Source organism: Pinus tabuliformis, chromosome 7 (assembly GCF_031772625.1).
Source record: "Pinus tabuliformis cultivar Carrire ecotype Pingquan chromosome 7, CPIR1, whole genome shotgun sequence".
In the NCBI taxonomy this organism is placed as follows: Eukaryota; Viridiplantae; Streptophyta; class Pinopsida; order Pinales; family Pinaceae; genus Pinus; species Pinus tabuliformis.
The window spans coordinates 1,642,571,507-1,642,591,269 of NC_142293.1; positions in this window are offsets into that span (position 1 = coordinate 1,642,571,507).

Below are 19,763 nucleotides of genomic sequence, written 5' to 3' on the forward strand. Positions count from 1 at the left end.
CACATGCAACCTGTGACCTTTCACCTCCCTTTTCTCCTAATTTCAATTATTTTCACAAATAAATGTGCCAAAAATGCCATTTTGCCTTTCCAAAACCTTAGCCATTTCCTTTTCCAATTTCCTTTAGCCATAATAACTTAAATGAACACCCACTAGGATGTCTTCCCCACTATTCAACTTGGAATATGTGTCCCAGGACCGTGGCCTTATATATTTTTACATGGATTTAACTAGGGATGTTACAGAACCTCCCCCTTGGGGGGACGCCATCCTCAGTGTTCAATGACACCTATAACAAACAAGACTGTTGAAAACAAAACATACTTCCTTTGGAGCTTTATAACATAGCTCGTTGCAGTATTTACAATGACCACTGCTGAAAACATGACAATCATACCATTTATTGGAGCTTTATAACACAACTCATTATGATATTTACAATAAATTAACCACATATACTCACATACACATTTGCTTCACCCAACTAATAATCATATTGCCTATGGAGCTTTATAAATCCAACTCGATACAATATTTTCAATAATACACACATATACACATATGCACATTTTCTCAACCAACAAATAAAAGGATATGATGCCTACATCTGCAACAATGGAATCCAAAGGCTCACACCTCCACCCTAAAAAGTAGTACCAGGATTCACCTCCTTTCCAAGAAGTCTAGAATCCATTGTAAAGCCAAATCTTCATCCAATATCCAGCGCTATAGTTGTGCGCCACTTGTCCTCTCAGGGAACAGCTACCTACTCATTGTTCCAGGGTGCACTCTCAACGTGCATTTTATTCCATCTGGCAATGCTAATGACCAAAAAATATATATACCCGACCTTCCTTTCTTTGCTACATAGTCCCTCGAGCAATCTGGTCACCCCCTTCTGCAGTCACTCACCTTCCAAGTTCTACTGGCACCCCCATCTCGAGCAGTCTTTCCCTTGGCAAGCCTTCCTCACATCAAAAGATACATAAACCAAGGCATATACCTGCTTTAAAACCACCATGTTGGTCATATCATGCTCATGGCAATCAATGGACACTATTGGGTACCAATTTCCCACAATGTCCCTGCTCTCTGAATGCTTTACCAGCATATTGTTGTTTGTTTTAATTCCTTTCACTGATGCTGTTAATTCTTGTAGTCAGTTTCAACCACCCAACTGGGAATTTCCGCACTTCCTGTACCAAGCACATAACTTCCATTAGACTTAAAATAAATTGAAAAAACTTAAAATCATACCTCATTGGTAGCTCGTCAATAAGGTACACTTGCAATCCTGTTTACTTCCTGCCACAATAAGTCAAACTAGCATCTTTGACCAAATCATCATGTATAAACACATCAAATCAGGTTAGCTCAAAACACAACCATCATAGATCAAGACCATAAGTCACATGTAACCATCATAAACTAGAATCATAGATCACATGTAATGATCATAGACCAGAATCATAAATCACATGCATAATAAAATATTTATACTTATCCTTTAATCAATCCTTAGCTTCTACCTTTTTCTTTATTCCGCACGCACTCTAGATCGGTTTCCACACCCAAAAACACCTAGTGATTTCTCCTCAACCATGTGCACATACACATAGTGTGCATTACACACATACAACAACACACGATATACAACACCATGCAATACATGCACCTACACCTGACATACCACACATACACCTACACCCAGTGTACAACATAACACATACATACACCTACACCAAGTGCACACCACCACACAATACATAGACCTAAACCTGATGTCCAACACAATACATACATCTATACCCAATTTACAACGCCACACAATACATATACTTACACCCAATGTACAACACAACGAGTACACATGTCATGATACCACAACTACACAATGCACATACATAGTACCGCATGTACACAACATAGCACAACATGTATGACATGCACATAATACCACATGTACACCAGTACCACATGTAAAACATGTACACAATACTACCTATACATAGCATGATGTGTACACAACATCTCATGTACACGACAACACCTGCACAACGTGTACACAATGCCACATGTACATCGTACCACCTGTTCAACGTGTAAACAACGCCAGATTTACACAGCACCACATGCACGATATGCACATGACACCATATGTACACAACACGATATGCATGACATGTACACAACACCACCTACACAGAACACCATATGTACAACACGTACACGGCACCAATTCTCACAACACCACTTGTACAATCATGCACACAACACCATATGTACATAGCACCATATGTACAATATGGACAAAACACCATATGTACATAGCACTGCATATACAATATGTACAGAGCACACTATGTAAACAACACTGCATATCCAACATCCCCACAACACCATATGCACACAACACCGCATATCCATCATGCACATAGTACAATATGTACACAACACCACATATCCAACATGTACATAGCACCATCTATACCCAACATTGCATATGCAACATTCACACAACACTATGTGTACCACCCTGTACATAACATTGCATAACAACATGTACACATACTATATATATACATAATGGTGTATGCGCAAAACATCACAGATGTAACATGTACAACATATGCACAACAGTAGTACCACATACCCAAAACCACATTGTCTCTACCAAGAAACCTTGCTTCCAGTGTCTCTCCACCATCCATGAAAATGTTAGCATGCTGCAAAGCACATTGTTTTCATTCTGTTAATGTATCCCTCGGTATAGCATGTCCATAACATAGACATAATATAATCACACAATATTAACTCATAACCACACGATACTAACCTCATATATTTTTCATGACTACTCTTCCCACTTGATTCCTCGTAAGACTAGGAACCTCTTCTTTCAATTCACCTACATAAGCAATCATTCTTCCACAAGAATGATCCCCGATGACCTTGTCGGACAGTGACATAGATATATGGATACATACATACATATACATAAAAATTATCATAAACAATCACGATCATGTCAGACAATGATATGCATACATACACATACATACATATAAACATCAACATAAATAATAATGATCTAGTCGGTAAACGACATACATATGTGCATATAAACATTAGCATAAAATAATCATGATTCGTGATGACCCTGTCAGACATGACATACATACATACATACATACATACATACATGTATACACATATAGACATCAACATAATCACGATCACAACGCAATTACTTGATATCATAAGATCAAGGTTAAGAAAACTCCCTTTATGCATGCAACCCATGTATAACTTCGAGAAAAAAAATTCTCAACGTAGCTAAGGCATATGGTGCCTCAAAACCATTTACGTCACCTTTCCTAATTACCTTTCCCATGACTGTCCCATCATCGTCCATTTACACCAATGGACCCAACCAGTCCAACTAGTTGTCATAATCTTGCCTTCAACTTCCTTTATACATGCACCGGCTTCATCTGAGTCTTACATTGCCTACTGGATTTCATTCAGCTCTCTTTGAGCTCCACTAACTTTCCTCTTTCCCAACCAATTCCAAGGACTCAAAACTTAAAAGGAAAGCACAAGAAACAAACAAGAAGAAAACCATGAAAGCAATAACAATACAACATCACAAACAAAGTGGCATGATCATGCACTAGACATAACAAAACTACAAATCAAGTGCAAGAAAATCACAAAATACCAAAAGATCAAGACTAATGGCAGACACCATTACTCAATCCCTATGGTTCCCAGTGCTTCCAAAGGAAAGTTCAACCCAAGCCTTATTTTAATATTTTGTTGCAGTCTCTTTGCCATTCAATCCCCTGCATCATACTACCATAAATACATAAATGTTGGCACGTAAATAAATATACAATACACCAGTTACCTTACCTTGCTATGTCAAGCACATTGCTTGCAACTGAACACATCCAAGCCATCTCTCAAGGGACTCCAATCCATTTATGGATCCAGCTATAACTAGCAACTAACTAATAAACCTATCGAGTACATGTTCATGAGTCTAGCACATATCCACCTAATGTCAGACAAGATTAGGGTTAAGAGGATGTCTTGTATGCAAAGCACTCATTTGTTTGGAATTAGGGTTTCCAAACATATCCAAAGGAATTCTTTTCCAATTCCTCGTTTTTACCTTTTACCTTGTTGCAATCGAGTCTTACTATGTATTGTCACATCACCCAATTGTTAGTTATATAAACATATCAGTTGTTAACTTGTCACACTAATACCAAGCATGTTACCTTGCAACTACTCACACATGTCAACCACGTGTTCTAAACATCAATATAATCATATCTATCAATTTGAAATCAACCTCTACCAAGACTAACAATCATGTCATAATCCATAGTCAACTTACATTCATCAGTCATAATACATAATGCTACAACTATCACCTACTTACACTCAAGTACATATAAACTATCTCAACACATATGTATTAATACAATCACCTTAAAGCAATATCATTCCTTCATGCAATCTTATATTCACATACTCATATTATACAATTAATCAGGCATTCAAACAAACTATAAACGTACCATGTTAAATTAATCAACTAGACGACATAATAGACACCAAACACTCAAACACCAAATAGAAGACACAATCAAACATCCAAGCACAAGGTAGACGACGTAAGCAAACTCATACCTTGATGTATCTTAGGGGAGGCTATCTTATCTACACAATCAATCTAGTTAGCATGATATAACTTCACAACAAATTAGCTCAAACATAAATAAAATCATGATATCCATATCACATCATAAACTCGTAAACAATTATCATTCATACATAATAATCACATCTGCACAGTCAATCTAGATTAGTATGACATAATATCACAACATATTAACTCATACCTTAATGTCATAACCCTAACCATTTGCATAGGCCAATCCAATTTAGCATGATACACATAAAATCAAGATATTAATTCTATAAGTTAGCATATAACATGTAACTAACATATAACTAACATATAACAACAATAAGTTAGCATATAACATGCTCATCAACAACATATAACCTAATCATCAAGCTAACTATCATATAACAACAAAAATTTAACTTATAACATACTTATCAACAACATATAACATAACCATCAAGTTAAGAAAGTATGGGAAAGTGGAATCTCTGAAATTGAGTGAGGGGAAGGGGTCCAAAAAGGCAAAACACAGGCCCGACCTAGAAAACTGCCAAGTTGTAGCAAGAAACTAGGGTTTGTGCGAAAATGAAGAATTTGGGGAATCTCAGTGATGGGAAGTGTTTGATAAGGTATTTTAAGGATAGGGGAAGGTGTATGAACATCAGGATACAATTTTTGCTAATGATTTGACCGTCCAAGAGAAATTGCCTTCAAAACCCTAGGAGAGGGAAATGACCTTACCTAGGCGCAACTAAAGCATGAACAAGGTGTAAAATGACCCAGTGGGACTTGACATGATAATGAAAACTCTCTGAATGATGGTACACTCAGCTGAACAGTGATATGGACCGACATTTGGACAAATTTGACAATGGTAAAATCAAACCCTAGACCTAATGCCTAGTGACCAAATTTTGCTTGAAGACTCACTGAAATGACAAAATTTGACATTGACACCTTAAAATCACTTTGTAAGAGCATGTTTGATCACTGGAGGAAGGCTGCAAAGACTGACACTAACACCTCGATTTAAGTATGAGAACCAAAAGAGTATATTTTTTGGTTGAATGAATGGATTATAACACTTTCAAATGTTATAATAATTTTATAATAGTAATTTTGGTTATTCATTTTAAAAATGAAAATTTAAAGGAGATATGGGGATTATGTATTTATTTTTTGAGTTTAATTTTTATAAATTAAATTAATAAAATATTTTTAAATAATTAAAAAAAGAGGTAGATAAGCATTTTTTATTGAAATTTTCACAAATTAATTTTTCTTTTAATTTAAATTTTTATGTTATATTTATAATTTTGGATTTTAGATATTTGTGGTTCATTTGTTTTGAGTTGAGTTTCAAAGAACCCATAGTAATAACCATATTTTTTCAATGTTTCAAATCTCAACAAGGATCTATCATCAGGACAATTTTTGAATGATGATAATAGAAGGGCTGAATGAGAGGAAGGTCTGCAACTCTTCTTGCTATCTTCATTTTAATTTTTTCAAGTAAAATGATCTCACTCCATGTATCCCCTCCGTACAGGGAAATAATTATGGATTTTAGACATCTGTGGTTCATTTGTTTTGAGTTAAGTTTCAGAGAACCCATAGTAATAACCATATTCTGTCAACGTTTCAAATCCCAACAGGGATCCATCATCAGGACAATTTTTGAATGATGATAGTAGAAGAGCTAAATGAGCTACAACTCTTCTTGCTATCTTCATTCTGAATTTTTCGAGTAAAATGATCTCACTCCATGTATCCCCTTCGTACAGGGAAATAATTCTGGATTTTAGACATCTGTATTTCATTTGTTTTGAGTTGATTTTTAGAGAACCCATGGTAATAACCATATTCTGTCAACGTTTCAAATCCCAACAGGGATCCATCATCAGGGCAATTTTTGAATGATGATAGTAGAAGAGTTGAATGAGAGGAAGGTCTGCAGCACTTCATGTTATCTTCATTCTGAATTTTTCAAGTAAAATGGTCTCACTCAATGTATCCCCTCCGTACAGGGAAATAATTCTGGATTTTAGACATTCGTGGTTCATTTGTTTTGAGTTGAGTTTCGGAGAGCCCATAGTAATAACCATATTCTATCAATGTTTCAAATCCCAACAGGGATCCATCATCAAGATAATTTTTGAATGGTGATAGTAGAAGAGCTGAATGAGAGGAAGGTCTGCATCTCTTCTTGCTATCTTCATTCTGATTTTTTCGTGTAAAATGATCTCATGATCCAGGTGGATGTTGGCGGCCACCCACCAACCCATTTGGACCCCCACAACTGTCTCTTTCTGTCTTTTTAGTTTCCTTAATTGTAGCACAATTTACTATTTTTAGCAGTTTTTCGGGTCCTGAACTTCCGGAGCCGTTTTGAGGTCCTAAACGACGTTTTTTTGGGATTCTGGGGCAACATGGGTCCATGGACCGATGTTGCCTCCCAAAGTGGTAGTACTCGGATAGATCTTTCTAACGAGCTATCATACGCGTCAAACAGAGATCGTATGCCAAAGTTACGACCCCGGGAAATTGATGTACCAATTTACCCAAACGGGGCCCACAATTTGGCGTTTCATCTTCTAGGGTTAGGTTTCGGGATGTGAAGGGTTTTTCATTGTTTCTCAACAATAAATAGGCCTTCGAGCCTCATTGTAATGGAGTTCGGAACAGTTCAGAGGCATGTAGCCATCACATCTCTTCTCAGAGATAAGCTACCATCGCCCTAGCTAGTTTATTTCCATTTCTGTCTGTAAGCATATTTCAGTATTTTCCATTAATGAAATGAAGTATTATTTCCGCTGCATCTTTGTGTATATGGTTATCGCATCTCTGTATTTATGGTTATCTCTGTAATCTATTGCGTTCCTGTCGAAATCCGGATCATCTCACTCCATGTATCCACTCCGTACAAGGAAATAATTCTGGATTTTAGACATCTGTGATTCATTTGTTTTGAGTTGAGTTTCAGAGAACCCACAATAATAACCATATTCTGTCAACGTTTCAAATCCCAACAGGAATCCATGAAACCGTGAGGGATTTAATAGCAAAAAGTAATGTAAAACCAAACAAAATGGAGGTTTGACATCCCCCCATGTTTATCATCATGCATGTCCTCATGCAAGCGAATCAATTATTGTATTGTCACTCCTTTGCAAAAGAACAAGATTAAAACATATATGGATGACCTTTGCACTTGTAATAATGTTCCTGCAACTTCGTATAATAAACAATTACTCTGCTTAGATATGGTTGTTCTGAGAAGGGAAATACACACTACTTTGTTTTTTAGTTGTTCACCATTAGGAATGATTCCAAAATAAAATATGATATTAAGGTTACCCAAAGAAAGATAACAATGTCATTACTACATGGATAGTGTTACCATCATATAGCCAGCCATCAAAATTTCTACAAAGAATCTCAAGAGAAATCCAAATTAGTAGGCCTTCACTTTCAATAGCCTCATTATTATAAATATAAGTGACAATATTTGAAGGACAAGGCATTAAAATTGATAGAAATAGGGAAAAAAATATGAATAAATGATAGATTCCTAGGATGACCATCTTACTGTTACCCAATTGTATAGTTGAAGCTCCTCTTGTTCAAGAAATGTGAATCACCTGCACTAAGGTCCCACATCCATGAAAAACTTCATATTTATGAAATATAGAACTCAAAAGCACATTACTGAAAGGTTATTAAAGTCGTTTCAGAGAGGTATGATAATGAGTTCAGGGAAAGGAAAAAAATGACCAAGTAAATCATAATGTAAAATTAACTTTAATACCACAAACATGGCCCTGCTGCTAGTAAGCATCTATAGCCTCGAAAGGGATTCCTTTTAACTCAATGACATGCATGTGTCTAATCTATTATATATAGATTCAGACTCATTTAAAAGCACTTACATTGATTTCAAAATGAGTTGAGGGTCATTGTCCTGGCTTGGTAACCAGCTAATGACAGTGTCATTCATGAGATATAACAAGAATAAACAAGTGAGCTCGTGATGAGACCTCTTGTCTTCCAACTTTTCAATTGAAATCCATTACCCTAACTTGGTGAATAGTAGCATAGTATTAAAAAGAGAAGTTACATAATATTATTGACTGGATTCTTGTTTGTTCAGGAAGAGGGATGATCATACCCCAGAGGAATATAGAAACATTTATAAGCACTATTGGGCACATTCCAGGTGCTATAAATTCAACTTTTCTTACTCTAATTCACAAAAAATATAATCCTCGTTCTTTTGATGAATATAGACCAATATCTTTATGTAATAGTGTATACAAAATGATATATAAACTTCTTGCAAACATAATCAAAAATATTTTATCTCCTCACATTACATCGGAGCAATTTGGTTTTCTGTCCAACAGGAGAATAACATATGTTTTTGCAATTGCACAAGAAACTATGCACTTGATCAAAACCATAAATTTAAAATCATGTCTCATGAAAATTGATCTTATTCGGGCATACTGTGTCGACTGGGAATTTCTAATCACTATCTTATATAAAGTTGGTTTCCCCACAAACATGTCCAGTGGATTAAGGCATGATTCTCTTCAGCTGCTATGGAAATTCTTATCAATGGTGAGCCCACCCATCTCTTCAAAATACATAGGGGCTTTGCCAAGGTTGTTTGTTGTCTCCATTACTCATTACACTGGTTATGGATGCCTTTAGCGGAGGTATAAAGGCTAAAATGGAGGAAGCCTCTATAACCGGTTGTAAGGTTACCAGAAATTGTTCTCTGTCCCACATTTTATTTGTGGATGATGTCCAAGGTGCAAGGGAGTCAACATATGACAAATGGACATCTTTCCACATTATTCTTGACAATTTTGGAAAAACTTCTGGTCTACTCATTAACAAAAACAAGAATGGAATGACGTAGACTCAGAATAGATTAGAAATATTTCTTCTTCATTTGGGGTGAAAATCCACCTTATGTCAGCGGGTCTCAAATACTTGGGGTGTTACCTAAAACCTGGGAAATATCTTAACAAAGACTAGACATGGTTGTTAAAAAAATTTGAAAAGAAGCTGACCTGTTGGGATCACAAGTGAATCTCGATTAGGGGTAGGGTCATCATGATTAAATCTATTATTCAATGTATCATGGTCTATTGGATGCATTTTTCTATATCCCTCAAGCAATCATTCACAATATTGATGCCCTTATCTCCAAATTCCTTTGGTCCAGAACTAAACTTGACAGCAAAATACATCTCATCCGCCTAAATGTGATTTCTAGGCCCATTATGTTGGGTGGATGGGGTATGCTGGATTCTAAGAGGTTTAATCTTGCTCTCTTGACCCCTAATTTTTCCAGGTCATTCAAAGAAAGCGGTCTCTGGCATAACATAATTTCAAGCAAATATCTCCATCATCACGAGATGAAGTGGGTGGCTGCAGGGGCTCCAATACACTCCAACTCATCTATCATTTGGATAAGCTTCTAACATGTTATTCTGTGGTTTTGTAATAATCATTGTTGGCTGGTGGGCAATGGCTAGGGTATCCATGTTGGGATGGATGTTATTAAGGGATTTCCTTGTTCCCACCTCCTCTTTGTCCACACAATACACTTTCTAAACCAATAAGGGATCTTTACACTTGTTAATCTGTCTATGGTTGGTCACTTTCCTCTTGCTTCCAATGTTTTGCCTCATGCTTGACATTTGGGCATCCCCCAATATCTGGAAGGGGAGTGGGAGACATATCGTAATCTCCTATGTCAAGTTGGGATCACCTTATTGTAGAACAAGGATCTTTTGGTATGGGGCAGACATATATTGAATGGTCGAATTTCTGTCAAGGATGTATACTCTTACTTTTCCTCCACCACGCAACCTGTTATCACTAAACAAATTTGAAAGGAAAAGGGTAAGGTAAGAAAGATTTGTTCTTGGTTATTGTCATGCTCCTTTCATGCATAAGAAGCACTTGGCAAACTCAGGGTCAGCATACATAAAAGTTCTTTGAAGGCTCAAGCAAGGCAAGCAAGTTTCAAGGCAAATGAGAAGGACATTTCAAGATAAAGAAGCTCAAGACAGTCAAATTTGGCATGTAAGCCGTGTTTTTGAAATTACACAGCAGTTTCGTAGCGCGCTACGAAACTGCTGTAAGTGATGCGTAATGCACAACAGTTTCGTAGTGCACTATGAAACTGCTGTAGCTACATATTGTGATTTGATGGACCATTTTTGTAAGACAAAGGGAAATATTATTTGAAGAGGAGGGTCTGAAAGGGAGCATTCACGAAGTATAAGTGTCTAGCAAAGGCAAAACAAGGAAAGGAAAGACTTTTATGAACTCCAAAGTTTTATGTTATGAAAAGAGCAGTCGACTTCCAAGGGGATTAACAAGCAGTTAAAAACTCATCTCTGAAAAGTGAAAGAGGTTTTCATTCCTAAGATTCTGAAGTACAAAAAACTCTTCCACTTTCTTCAAATCCATTATTATTTGAGAGAAACGAATGATCAAACTTGCGCTACGAAACTGCTGTAGGTGCAGTTTTTCACAAGCATATTTTTACACTTGTTTTTCAAAGACTCATTCTGGGCGGTAGGAAAGATGTTTCAAAAAAACAAGAGAGGTTTTTGTTCAGAATGGATTGGTTCAAAAAATCCTCCTTCAGTTTTTCGAAATACATTTTATATGAGAAGTTATGAGCTCTGTCCCAAGACCTATTTTTCAGCCAGAACAGGGCAAGGGACAGTCTCCTAGTTTCTAGGAACAGCAAAAGGATGAGTCATCAAGGGCAAAATGGAAGGTTATGAGCACCATAAAATTCGACTTCATGGAGTTTTAGGTGTCAAATAATGTTTTAAATGTTTAGATAAGGTTGTTGTAATCATAATAAGGAGTTACACTCCTAGTTGTATTAGGTCTCTAGGACTCCTAGTTAGCTGTCCTTTGTATTAAATAGTTAGTTTTAAGTGTCAATAGGTGTCAAATTAGGAGGAATTCGAATTCCCCTCATGCTGGAGGAAGGAATCTACATGAACTCTATATATGGGAGAAGAAATAATGTATTAAGGGTTGGAAAATTTATGGAAAAGCTTGTATTTGGCCTATGTAAGACTCATTTTCAGTAATACATGCTTGACTTTACTTCTCAGGATTCATGAAGGATTTTTTATGTTCAGAATATGTGATGTTGTCCTTTTCTTAATTCTTACAGTGGTATGGATGTATAATCACTCAGAATTCACTGAATGTGCTCTGACTTCCTGTATACATTTATAAACTGTGTGGTCCCATATGAGTTTATGTTCTGAATGTTTAAATGCTGAATGCCCTGACTTCCATGTAAGGTTGAGTTTATTGTTATATTGAGGTGTTGTTGACTCCATAAGCCCAATGGATAGTTGTTTAATGTGTTTACACCATTCATATTTTTCACAGTTGTTCTATAAGAGTTAGCCATCTTATCTTTAACCAAAATCATTAATCCATCAAGAGAGAGCCCTCTCAGGTTGAGGAGGCTAAACCTCAGCCTAAAGTCGGTTTGAAATAGTTACTTAGAGTCAACCTGACCAGCAGCCTATCAGGATCTGATTTTGAGATAACATTTTGGTGCGTCTGCCGGGAGCCTAAAGATTATTCATTCCCGAAATCATGAAGCTGAACTTCTGAAGGTAGCAGGAGCTCAGAAGGTTTTCGAGGCTGCATTCTACCTTGGCGACTCCACACATCGAATAAGAAATTGGAAGGTGACTCCACTGCTAGAAGATCAGTAGCTTGATGAAGTTTCAAGATGAGTTCCACTGCAAGAATGAATGCCAGGTATGCTCCTATGAATTGGTCTCATATCCCTGGTTTTCCAAATCCTATGCCAAAGGTTGATTGGTTAGATGATCTTCCAATATTCAAAGATGAAAAGAAGGACAATGTTGCTCTTCATTTGGTTAGGTTCCATATGCATGTACGCAGTCTTAAGGTTCATTTCCCTGAAGATTGTCTCATGAAGATGTTTATGACCACTTTAGAAGGAAAGGCATGGTCTTGGTATAAAGGTTTGGAAAATCGTTCAATATATTCGCTTGCTAATTTTCATGATGAATTCTATGAGATGTATAAAGAATGTCATCCTTCCTTATTGTTGCTCAAAGATTGCTGTAGACATTCTTTAAGTCTTATTCAGTACTTGGAGGATTGTTATGATGATGATGAATTTATGGATGAAGAAATTTTAGAGGCTCTTCATAACAATGCATTTCAACACCAAGAAGAAAGTATAACATCTCATGAAATGCAGCATGAAGATCAGCAGGGGTTTACTTATGAAAATCATATTACTTCCTCTGAGATTGATGTAGAGATGCAGCGGATTTGTTAGGCTTCAGATCATTATGAGTATGAAATTGATTGCAAACAGCAAGAAGAAGTACTGGAAAATAGCTTTTATAGCCCTCAGGCAGAGGAAAAGGTTGTTCAATTTTGTAATTCCTTGCAGCAGCTTACTTCAAATAATGATCACAATAGTGAGGAAAATTACATTGTCTATGAGAATCATGCAGAAAGGCAGTTGGATAGCACATCAAAGGAATTTTGTGTGGCTAAGGATCAGTTGTCTGAAGAGATAGAATGTTATGATGATTATCAAAATAACCATGTTTTCTTTGACCATATAAATGAATACATGGCAAAGTTTTGCACATCAGTATTTCATTTTCATTTGCATTATGAAGATCATATACATTATAAGTTGATTTGGTCATCTCACTATCATGGTTATTTTGAGGTTGAATGCAATCAAGAGCCTCCAATATCAGAAAGGACAATTGATTGGCTTTATTGGAAATATCATGTTGCTTGACCTAAAGTGGAAATTGCAGCTAGTAGGTAGGTAGGAAAATGCAAATAAGCTCAACGTTGACTGAGCATTTTTTCAGTAAATATAGATTTCTTTCTCCTACAGTGGTCATCAAGCTTAAGCCCGAGGTGAAGGCTCAAGAAGCTTAAAGGGAACACTTGTCAAGCAAATTTTAGTTTGTCATAAAAGGATAAAGCACTGGACTTGCGAGTTCTTAGTGTACTACAGGAGCACACTATCCCAAGTGGAGCCACTGGCGACTCCGCCACTTCCACCGCTATTTCAAGGCAGATGAGAAGGACATTTCAAGATAAAGAAGCTCAAGACAGTCAAATTTGGCATGTAAGCTGTGTTTTTGAAATTACACAGCAGTTTCGTAGCACGCTACGAAACTGCTGTAAGTGATGCCTAATGCACAACAGTTTCGTAGTGCGCTACGAAACTGCTGTAGCTACATATTGTGATTTGATGGACCATTTTTGTAAGAAAAAGGGAAATATTATTTGAAGAGGAGGGTCTGAAAGGGAGCATTCACGAAGAATAAGTGTCTAGCAAAGGCAAAACAAGGAAAGGAAAGACTTTTATGAACTCCAAAGTTTTATGTTATGAAAAGAGCAGTCGACTTCCAAGGGGATTAACAAGTAGTTAAAAACTCATCTCTGAAAAGTGAAAGAGGTTTTCATTCCTAAGATTCTGAAGTACAAAAAACTCTTCCACTTTCTTCAAATCCATTATTATTTGAGAGAAATGAATGATCAAACTTGCGCTACGAAACTGTTGTAGGTGCAGTTTTTCACAAGCATATTTTTACACCTGTTTTTCAAAGACTCATTCTGGGCGGTAGGAAAGATGTTTCAAAAAAACAAGAGAGGTTTTTGTTCAGAATGGATTGGTTCAAAAAATCCTCCTTCCGTTTTTCGAAATACATTTTATATGAGAAGTTATGAGCTCTGTCCCAAGACCTATTTTTCAGCCAGAACAGGGCAAGGGACAGTCTCCTAGTTTCTAGGAACAGCAAAAGGATGAGTCATCAAGGGCAAACTGGAAGGTTATGAGCACCATCAAATTCGACTTCATGGAGTTTTAGGTGTCAAATAATGTTTTAAATGTTTAGATAAGGTTGTTGTAATCATAATAAGGAGTTACACTCCTAGTTGTATTAGGTCTCTAGGACTCCTAGTTAGCTGTCCTTTGTATTAAATAGTTAGTTTTAAGTGTCAATAGGTGTCAAATTAGGAGGAATTCGAATTCCCCTCATGCTGGAGGAAGGAATCTACATGAACTCTATATATGGGAGAAGAAATAATGTATTAAGGGTTGGAAAATTTATGGAAAAGCTTGTATTTGGCCTATGTAAGACTCATTTTCAATAATACATGCTTGACTTTACTTCTCAGGATTCATGAAGGATTTTTTATGTTCAGAATATGTGATGTTGTCCTTTTCTTAATTCTTACAGTGGTATGGATGTATAATCACTCAGAATTCACTGAATGTGCTCTGACTTCCTGTATACATTTATAAACTGTGTGGTCCCATATGAGTTTATGTTCTGAATGTTTAAATGCTGAATGCCCTGACTTCCATGTAAGGTTGAGTTTATTGTTATATTGAGGTGTTGTTGACTCCATAAGCCCAATGGATAGTTGTTTAATGTGTTTACACCATTCATATTTTTCACAGTTGTTCTATAAGAGTTAGCCATCTTATCTTTAATCAAAATCATTAATCCATCAAGAGAGAGCCCTCTCAGGTTGAGGAGGCTAAGCCTCAGCCTAAAGTCGGTTTGAAATAGTTACTTAGAGTCAACCTGACCAGCAGCCTATCAGGATCTGATTTTGAGATAACATTTTGGTGCGTCTGCCGGGAGCCTGAAGATTATTCATTCCCGAAATCATGAAGCTGAACTTCTGAAGGTAGCAGGAGCTCAGAAGGTTTTCGAGGCTGCATTCTACCTTGGCGACTCCACACATCGAATAAGAAATTGGAAGGTGACTCCACTGCTAGAAGATCAGTAGCTTGATGAAGTTTCAAGATGAGTTCCACTGCAAGAATGAATGCCAGGTATGCTCCTATGAATTGGTCTCATATCCCTGGTTTTCCAAATCCTATGCCAAAGGTTGATTGGTTAGATGATCTTCCAATATTCAAAGATGAAAAGAAGGACAATGCTGCTCTTCATTTGGTTAGGTTCCATATGCATGTACGCAGTCTTAAGGTTCATTTCCTTGAAGATTGTCTCATGAAGATGTTTATGACCACTTTAGAAGGAAAGGCATGGTCTTGGTATAAAGGTTTGGAAAATCGTTCAATATATTCGCTTGCTAATTTTCATGATGAATTCTATGAGATGTATAAAGAATGTCATCCTTCCTTATTGTTGCTCAAAGATTGCTGTAGACATTCTTTAAGTCTTATTCAGTACTTGGAGGATTGTTATGATAATGATGAATTTATGGATGAAGAAATTTTAGAGGCTCTTCATAACAATGCATTTCAACACCAAGAAGAAAGTATAACATCTCATGAAATGCAGCATGAAGATTAGCAGGGGTTTACTTATGAAAATCATATTACTTCCTCTGAGATTGATGTAGAGATGCAGCGGATTTGTTAGGCTTCAGATCATTATGAGTATGAAATTGATTGCAAACAGCAAGAAGAAGTACTGGAAAATAGCTTTTATAGCCCTCAGGCAGAGGAAAAGGTTGTTCAATTTTGTAATTCCTTGCAGCAGTTTACTTCAAATAATGATCACAATAGTGAGGAAAATTACATTGTCTATGAGAATCATGCAGAAAGGCAGTTGGATAGCACATCAAAGGAATTTTGTGTGGCTAAGGATCAGTTGTCTGAAGAGATAGAATGTTATGATGATTATCAAAATAACCATGTTTTCTTTGACCATATAAATGAATACATGGCAAAGTTTTGCACATCAGTATTTCATTTTCATTTGCATTATGAAGATCATATACATTATAAGTTGATTTGGTCATCTCACTATCATGGTTATTTTGAGGTTGAATGCAATCAAGAGCCTCCAATATCAGAAAGGACAATTGATTGGCTTTATTGGAAATATCATGTTGCTTGACCTAAAGTGGAAATTGCAGCTAGTAGGTAGGTAGGAAAATGCAAATAAGCTCAAAGTTGACTGAGCATTTTTTCAGTAAATATAGATTTCTTTCTCATACAGTGGTCATCAAGCTTAAGCCCGAGGTGAAGGCTCAAGAAGCTTAAAGGGAACACTTGTCAAGCAAATTTTAGTTTGTCATAAAAGGATAAAGCACTGGACTTGCGAGTTCTTAGTGTACTACAGGAGCATACTATCCCAAGTGGAGCCACTGGCGACTCCGCCACTTCCACCGCTATTTCAAGGCAGATGAGAAGGACATTTCAAGATAAAGAAGCTCAAGACAGTCAAATTTGGCATGTAAGCTGTGTTTTTGAAATTACACAGCAGTTTCGTAGCACGCTACGAAACTGCTGTAAGTGATGCCTAATGCACAACAGTTTCGTAGTGCGCTACGAAACTGCTGTAGCTACATATTGTGATTTGATGGACCATTTTTGTAAGAAAAAGGGAAATATTATTTGAAGAGGAGGGTCTGAAAGGGAGCATTCACGAAGTATAAGTGTCTAGCAAAGGCAAAACAAGGAAAGGAAAGACTTTTATGAACTCCAAAGTTTTATGTTATGAAAAGAGCAGTCGACTTCCAAGGGGATTAACAAGCAGTTAAAAAACTCATCTCTGAAAAGTGAAAGAGGTTTTCATTCCTAAGATTCTGAAGTACAAAAACCTCTTCCACTTTCTTCAAATCCATTATTATTTGAGAGAAATGAATGATCAAACTTGCGCTACGAAACTGCTGTAGGTGCAGTTTTTCACAAGCATATTTTTACACCTGTTTTTCAAAGACTCATTCTGGGCGGTAGGAAAGATGTTTCAAAAAACCAAGAGAGGTTTTTGTTCAGAATGGATTGGTTCAAAAAAGCCTCCTTCATTTTTTCGAAATACATTTTTTATGAGAAGTTATGAGCTCTGTCCCAAGACCTATTTTTCAGCCAGAACAGAGCAAGGGACAGTCTCCTAGTTTCTAGGAACAGCAAAAGGATGAGTCATCAAAGGCCAGGTGGAAGGTTATGAGCACCATCAAATTCGAATTCATGGAGTTTTAGGTGTCAAATAATGTTTTAAATGTTTAGATAAGGTTGTTGTAATCATAATAAGGAGTTACACTCCTAGTTGTATTAGGTCTCTAGGACTCCTAGTTAGCTGTCATTTGTATTAAATAGTTAGTTTTAAGTGTCAATAGGTGTCAAATTAGGAGGAATTCGAATTCCCCTCATGCTGGAGGAAGGAATCTACATGAACTCTATATATGGGAGAAGAAATAATGTATTAGGGGTTGGAAAATTTTATGGAAAAGCTTGTATTTGGCCTATGTAAGACTCATTTTTAGTAATATATGCTTGACTTTACTTCTCAGGATTCATGAAGGATTTTTTATGTTCAGAATATGTGATGTTGTCCTTTCCTTAATTCTTACAGTGGTATGGATGTATAATCACTCAGAATTCACTGAATGTGCATAGGATTTGGAAAACCAGGGATATGAGACCGATTCATAGAAGCATACCTGGCATTCATTCTTGCAGTGGAACTCATCTTGAAACTTCATCAAGCTACTGATCTTCTAGCAGTGGAGTCACCTTCCAATTTCTTATTCGATGTGTGGAGTCGCCAAGGTAGTTTTGCAGCCTCAAAAAGATGTTTTAGCTCCTGCTACCTTCAGAAGTTCAGTCTCTTAATTTCGGGAATGAATAGACTTCAGGCTCCCGGCAGACGCACCAAAATGTTATCTCAAAATCAGGCCCTGGAAGGCTGCAGACCAGGAAGACTTCAAGTAACTATTTCAACCTACTTTAGGCTGAGGCTTAGCCTCCTCAACCTGAGAGGGCTCTCTCTTGATGGATTAATGATTTTGATTAAAGATAAGATGGCTAACTCTTATAGAACAACTGTGAAAAATATGAATGGTGGAAACACATTAAACAAAACTATCCATTGGGTTTATGGAGTCAACAACACCTCAATATAACAATGAACTCAACCCTACATGGAAGTCAGGGCATTCAGCATTTAAACGTTCAGAACATAAACTTATATGGGACCACACAGTTTATAAATGTATACAGGAAGTCAGAGCACATTCAGTGAATTCTGAGTGATTATACATCCATACCACTGTAAGAATTAAGAAAAGGACAACATCACATATTCTGAACATAAAAAATCCTTCATGAATCCTGAGAAGTAAAGTCAAGCATGTATTACTGAAAATGAGTCTTACATAGGCCAAATACAAGCTTTTCCATAAAATTTTCCAACCCTTTGTACATCAGATGTTCTCCTCTATATAGAGCTCTTTACATGCTTATATTCCTCTTCTAGGAAGAGGAAAATTCGAATTCTACCTGACCTGACACCTAATGATACTCAAAACTAACTATTAAATTCAAATGACACCTAACTAGCAGTCCTAGAGACCTAATACAACTAGGAGTGTAACTCCTTATCATGATTACAACAACCTTATCTAAGCATTAAACACTCCTTTTGACACATAAAACTCCATGAAGTCGAATTTGATGAAGCCCATAACCTTCTAGCTGGCCCTTGATGACTCATCCTTTTGTTGTTCCCAGAAACTAGGAAACTGTTCCTTGCTCTATTCTGGCTGAAAAGTAGGTCTTGGGACAGAGCTCATAACTTCTCATAAACAATGTATTTGGAAAAACTGAAGGAGGCTTTTGTGAACCAATCCATGCTTAACAAAAACCTCTCTTGGTTTTTTGAAACACCTTTCCTACCGTCCAGAATATTTCTTTGAAAAACAGGTGTCAAACAGAGAAATATGCCTGTGGAAAACTTGCACCTACAGCAGTTTCGTAGCGCAAGTTTGATCATTCATTTCTCTCAAATCATAATGGATTTGAATAAAGTGGAAGAGGTTTTTGTATTTCAGTATCTTTTGAATGAAAACCTCTTTCACGTTTTAGAGATAAGCTTTCAAATGCTCAGAAATGCTTTTAGAAGTTGACTAGTAAAAACAGGGAAACAAAACTCCTCCTTTTTAGAGTTTCATTCTTATGCTCATCTTTGAATCCTTCTGCTGACCATGCTGTCTCTTTAATCATATGAAA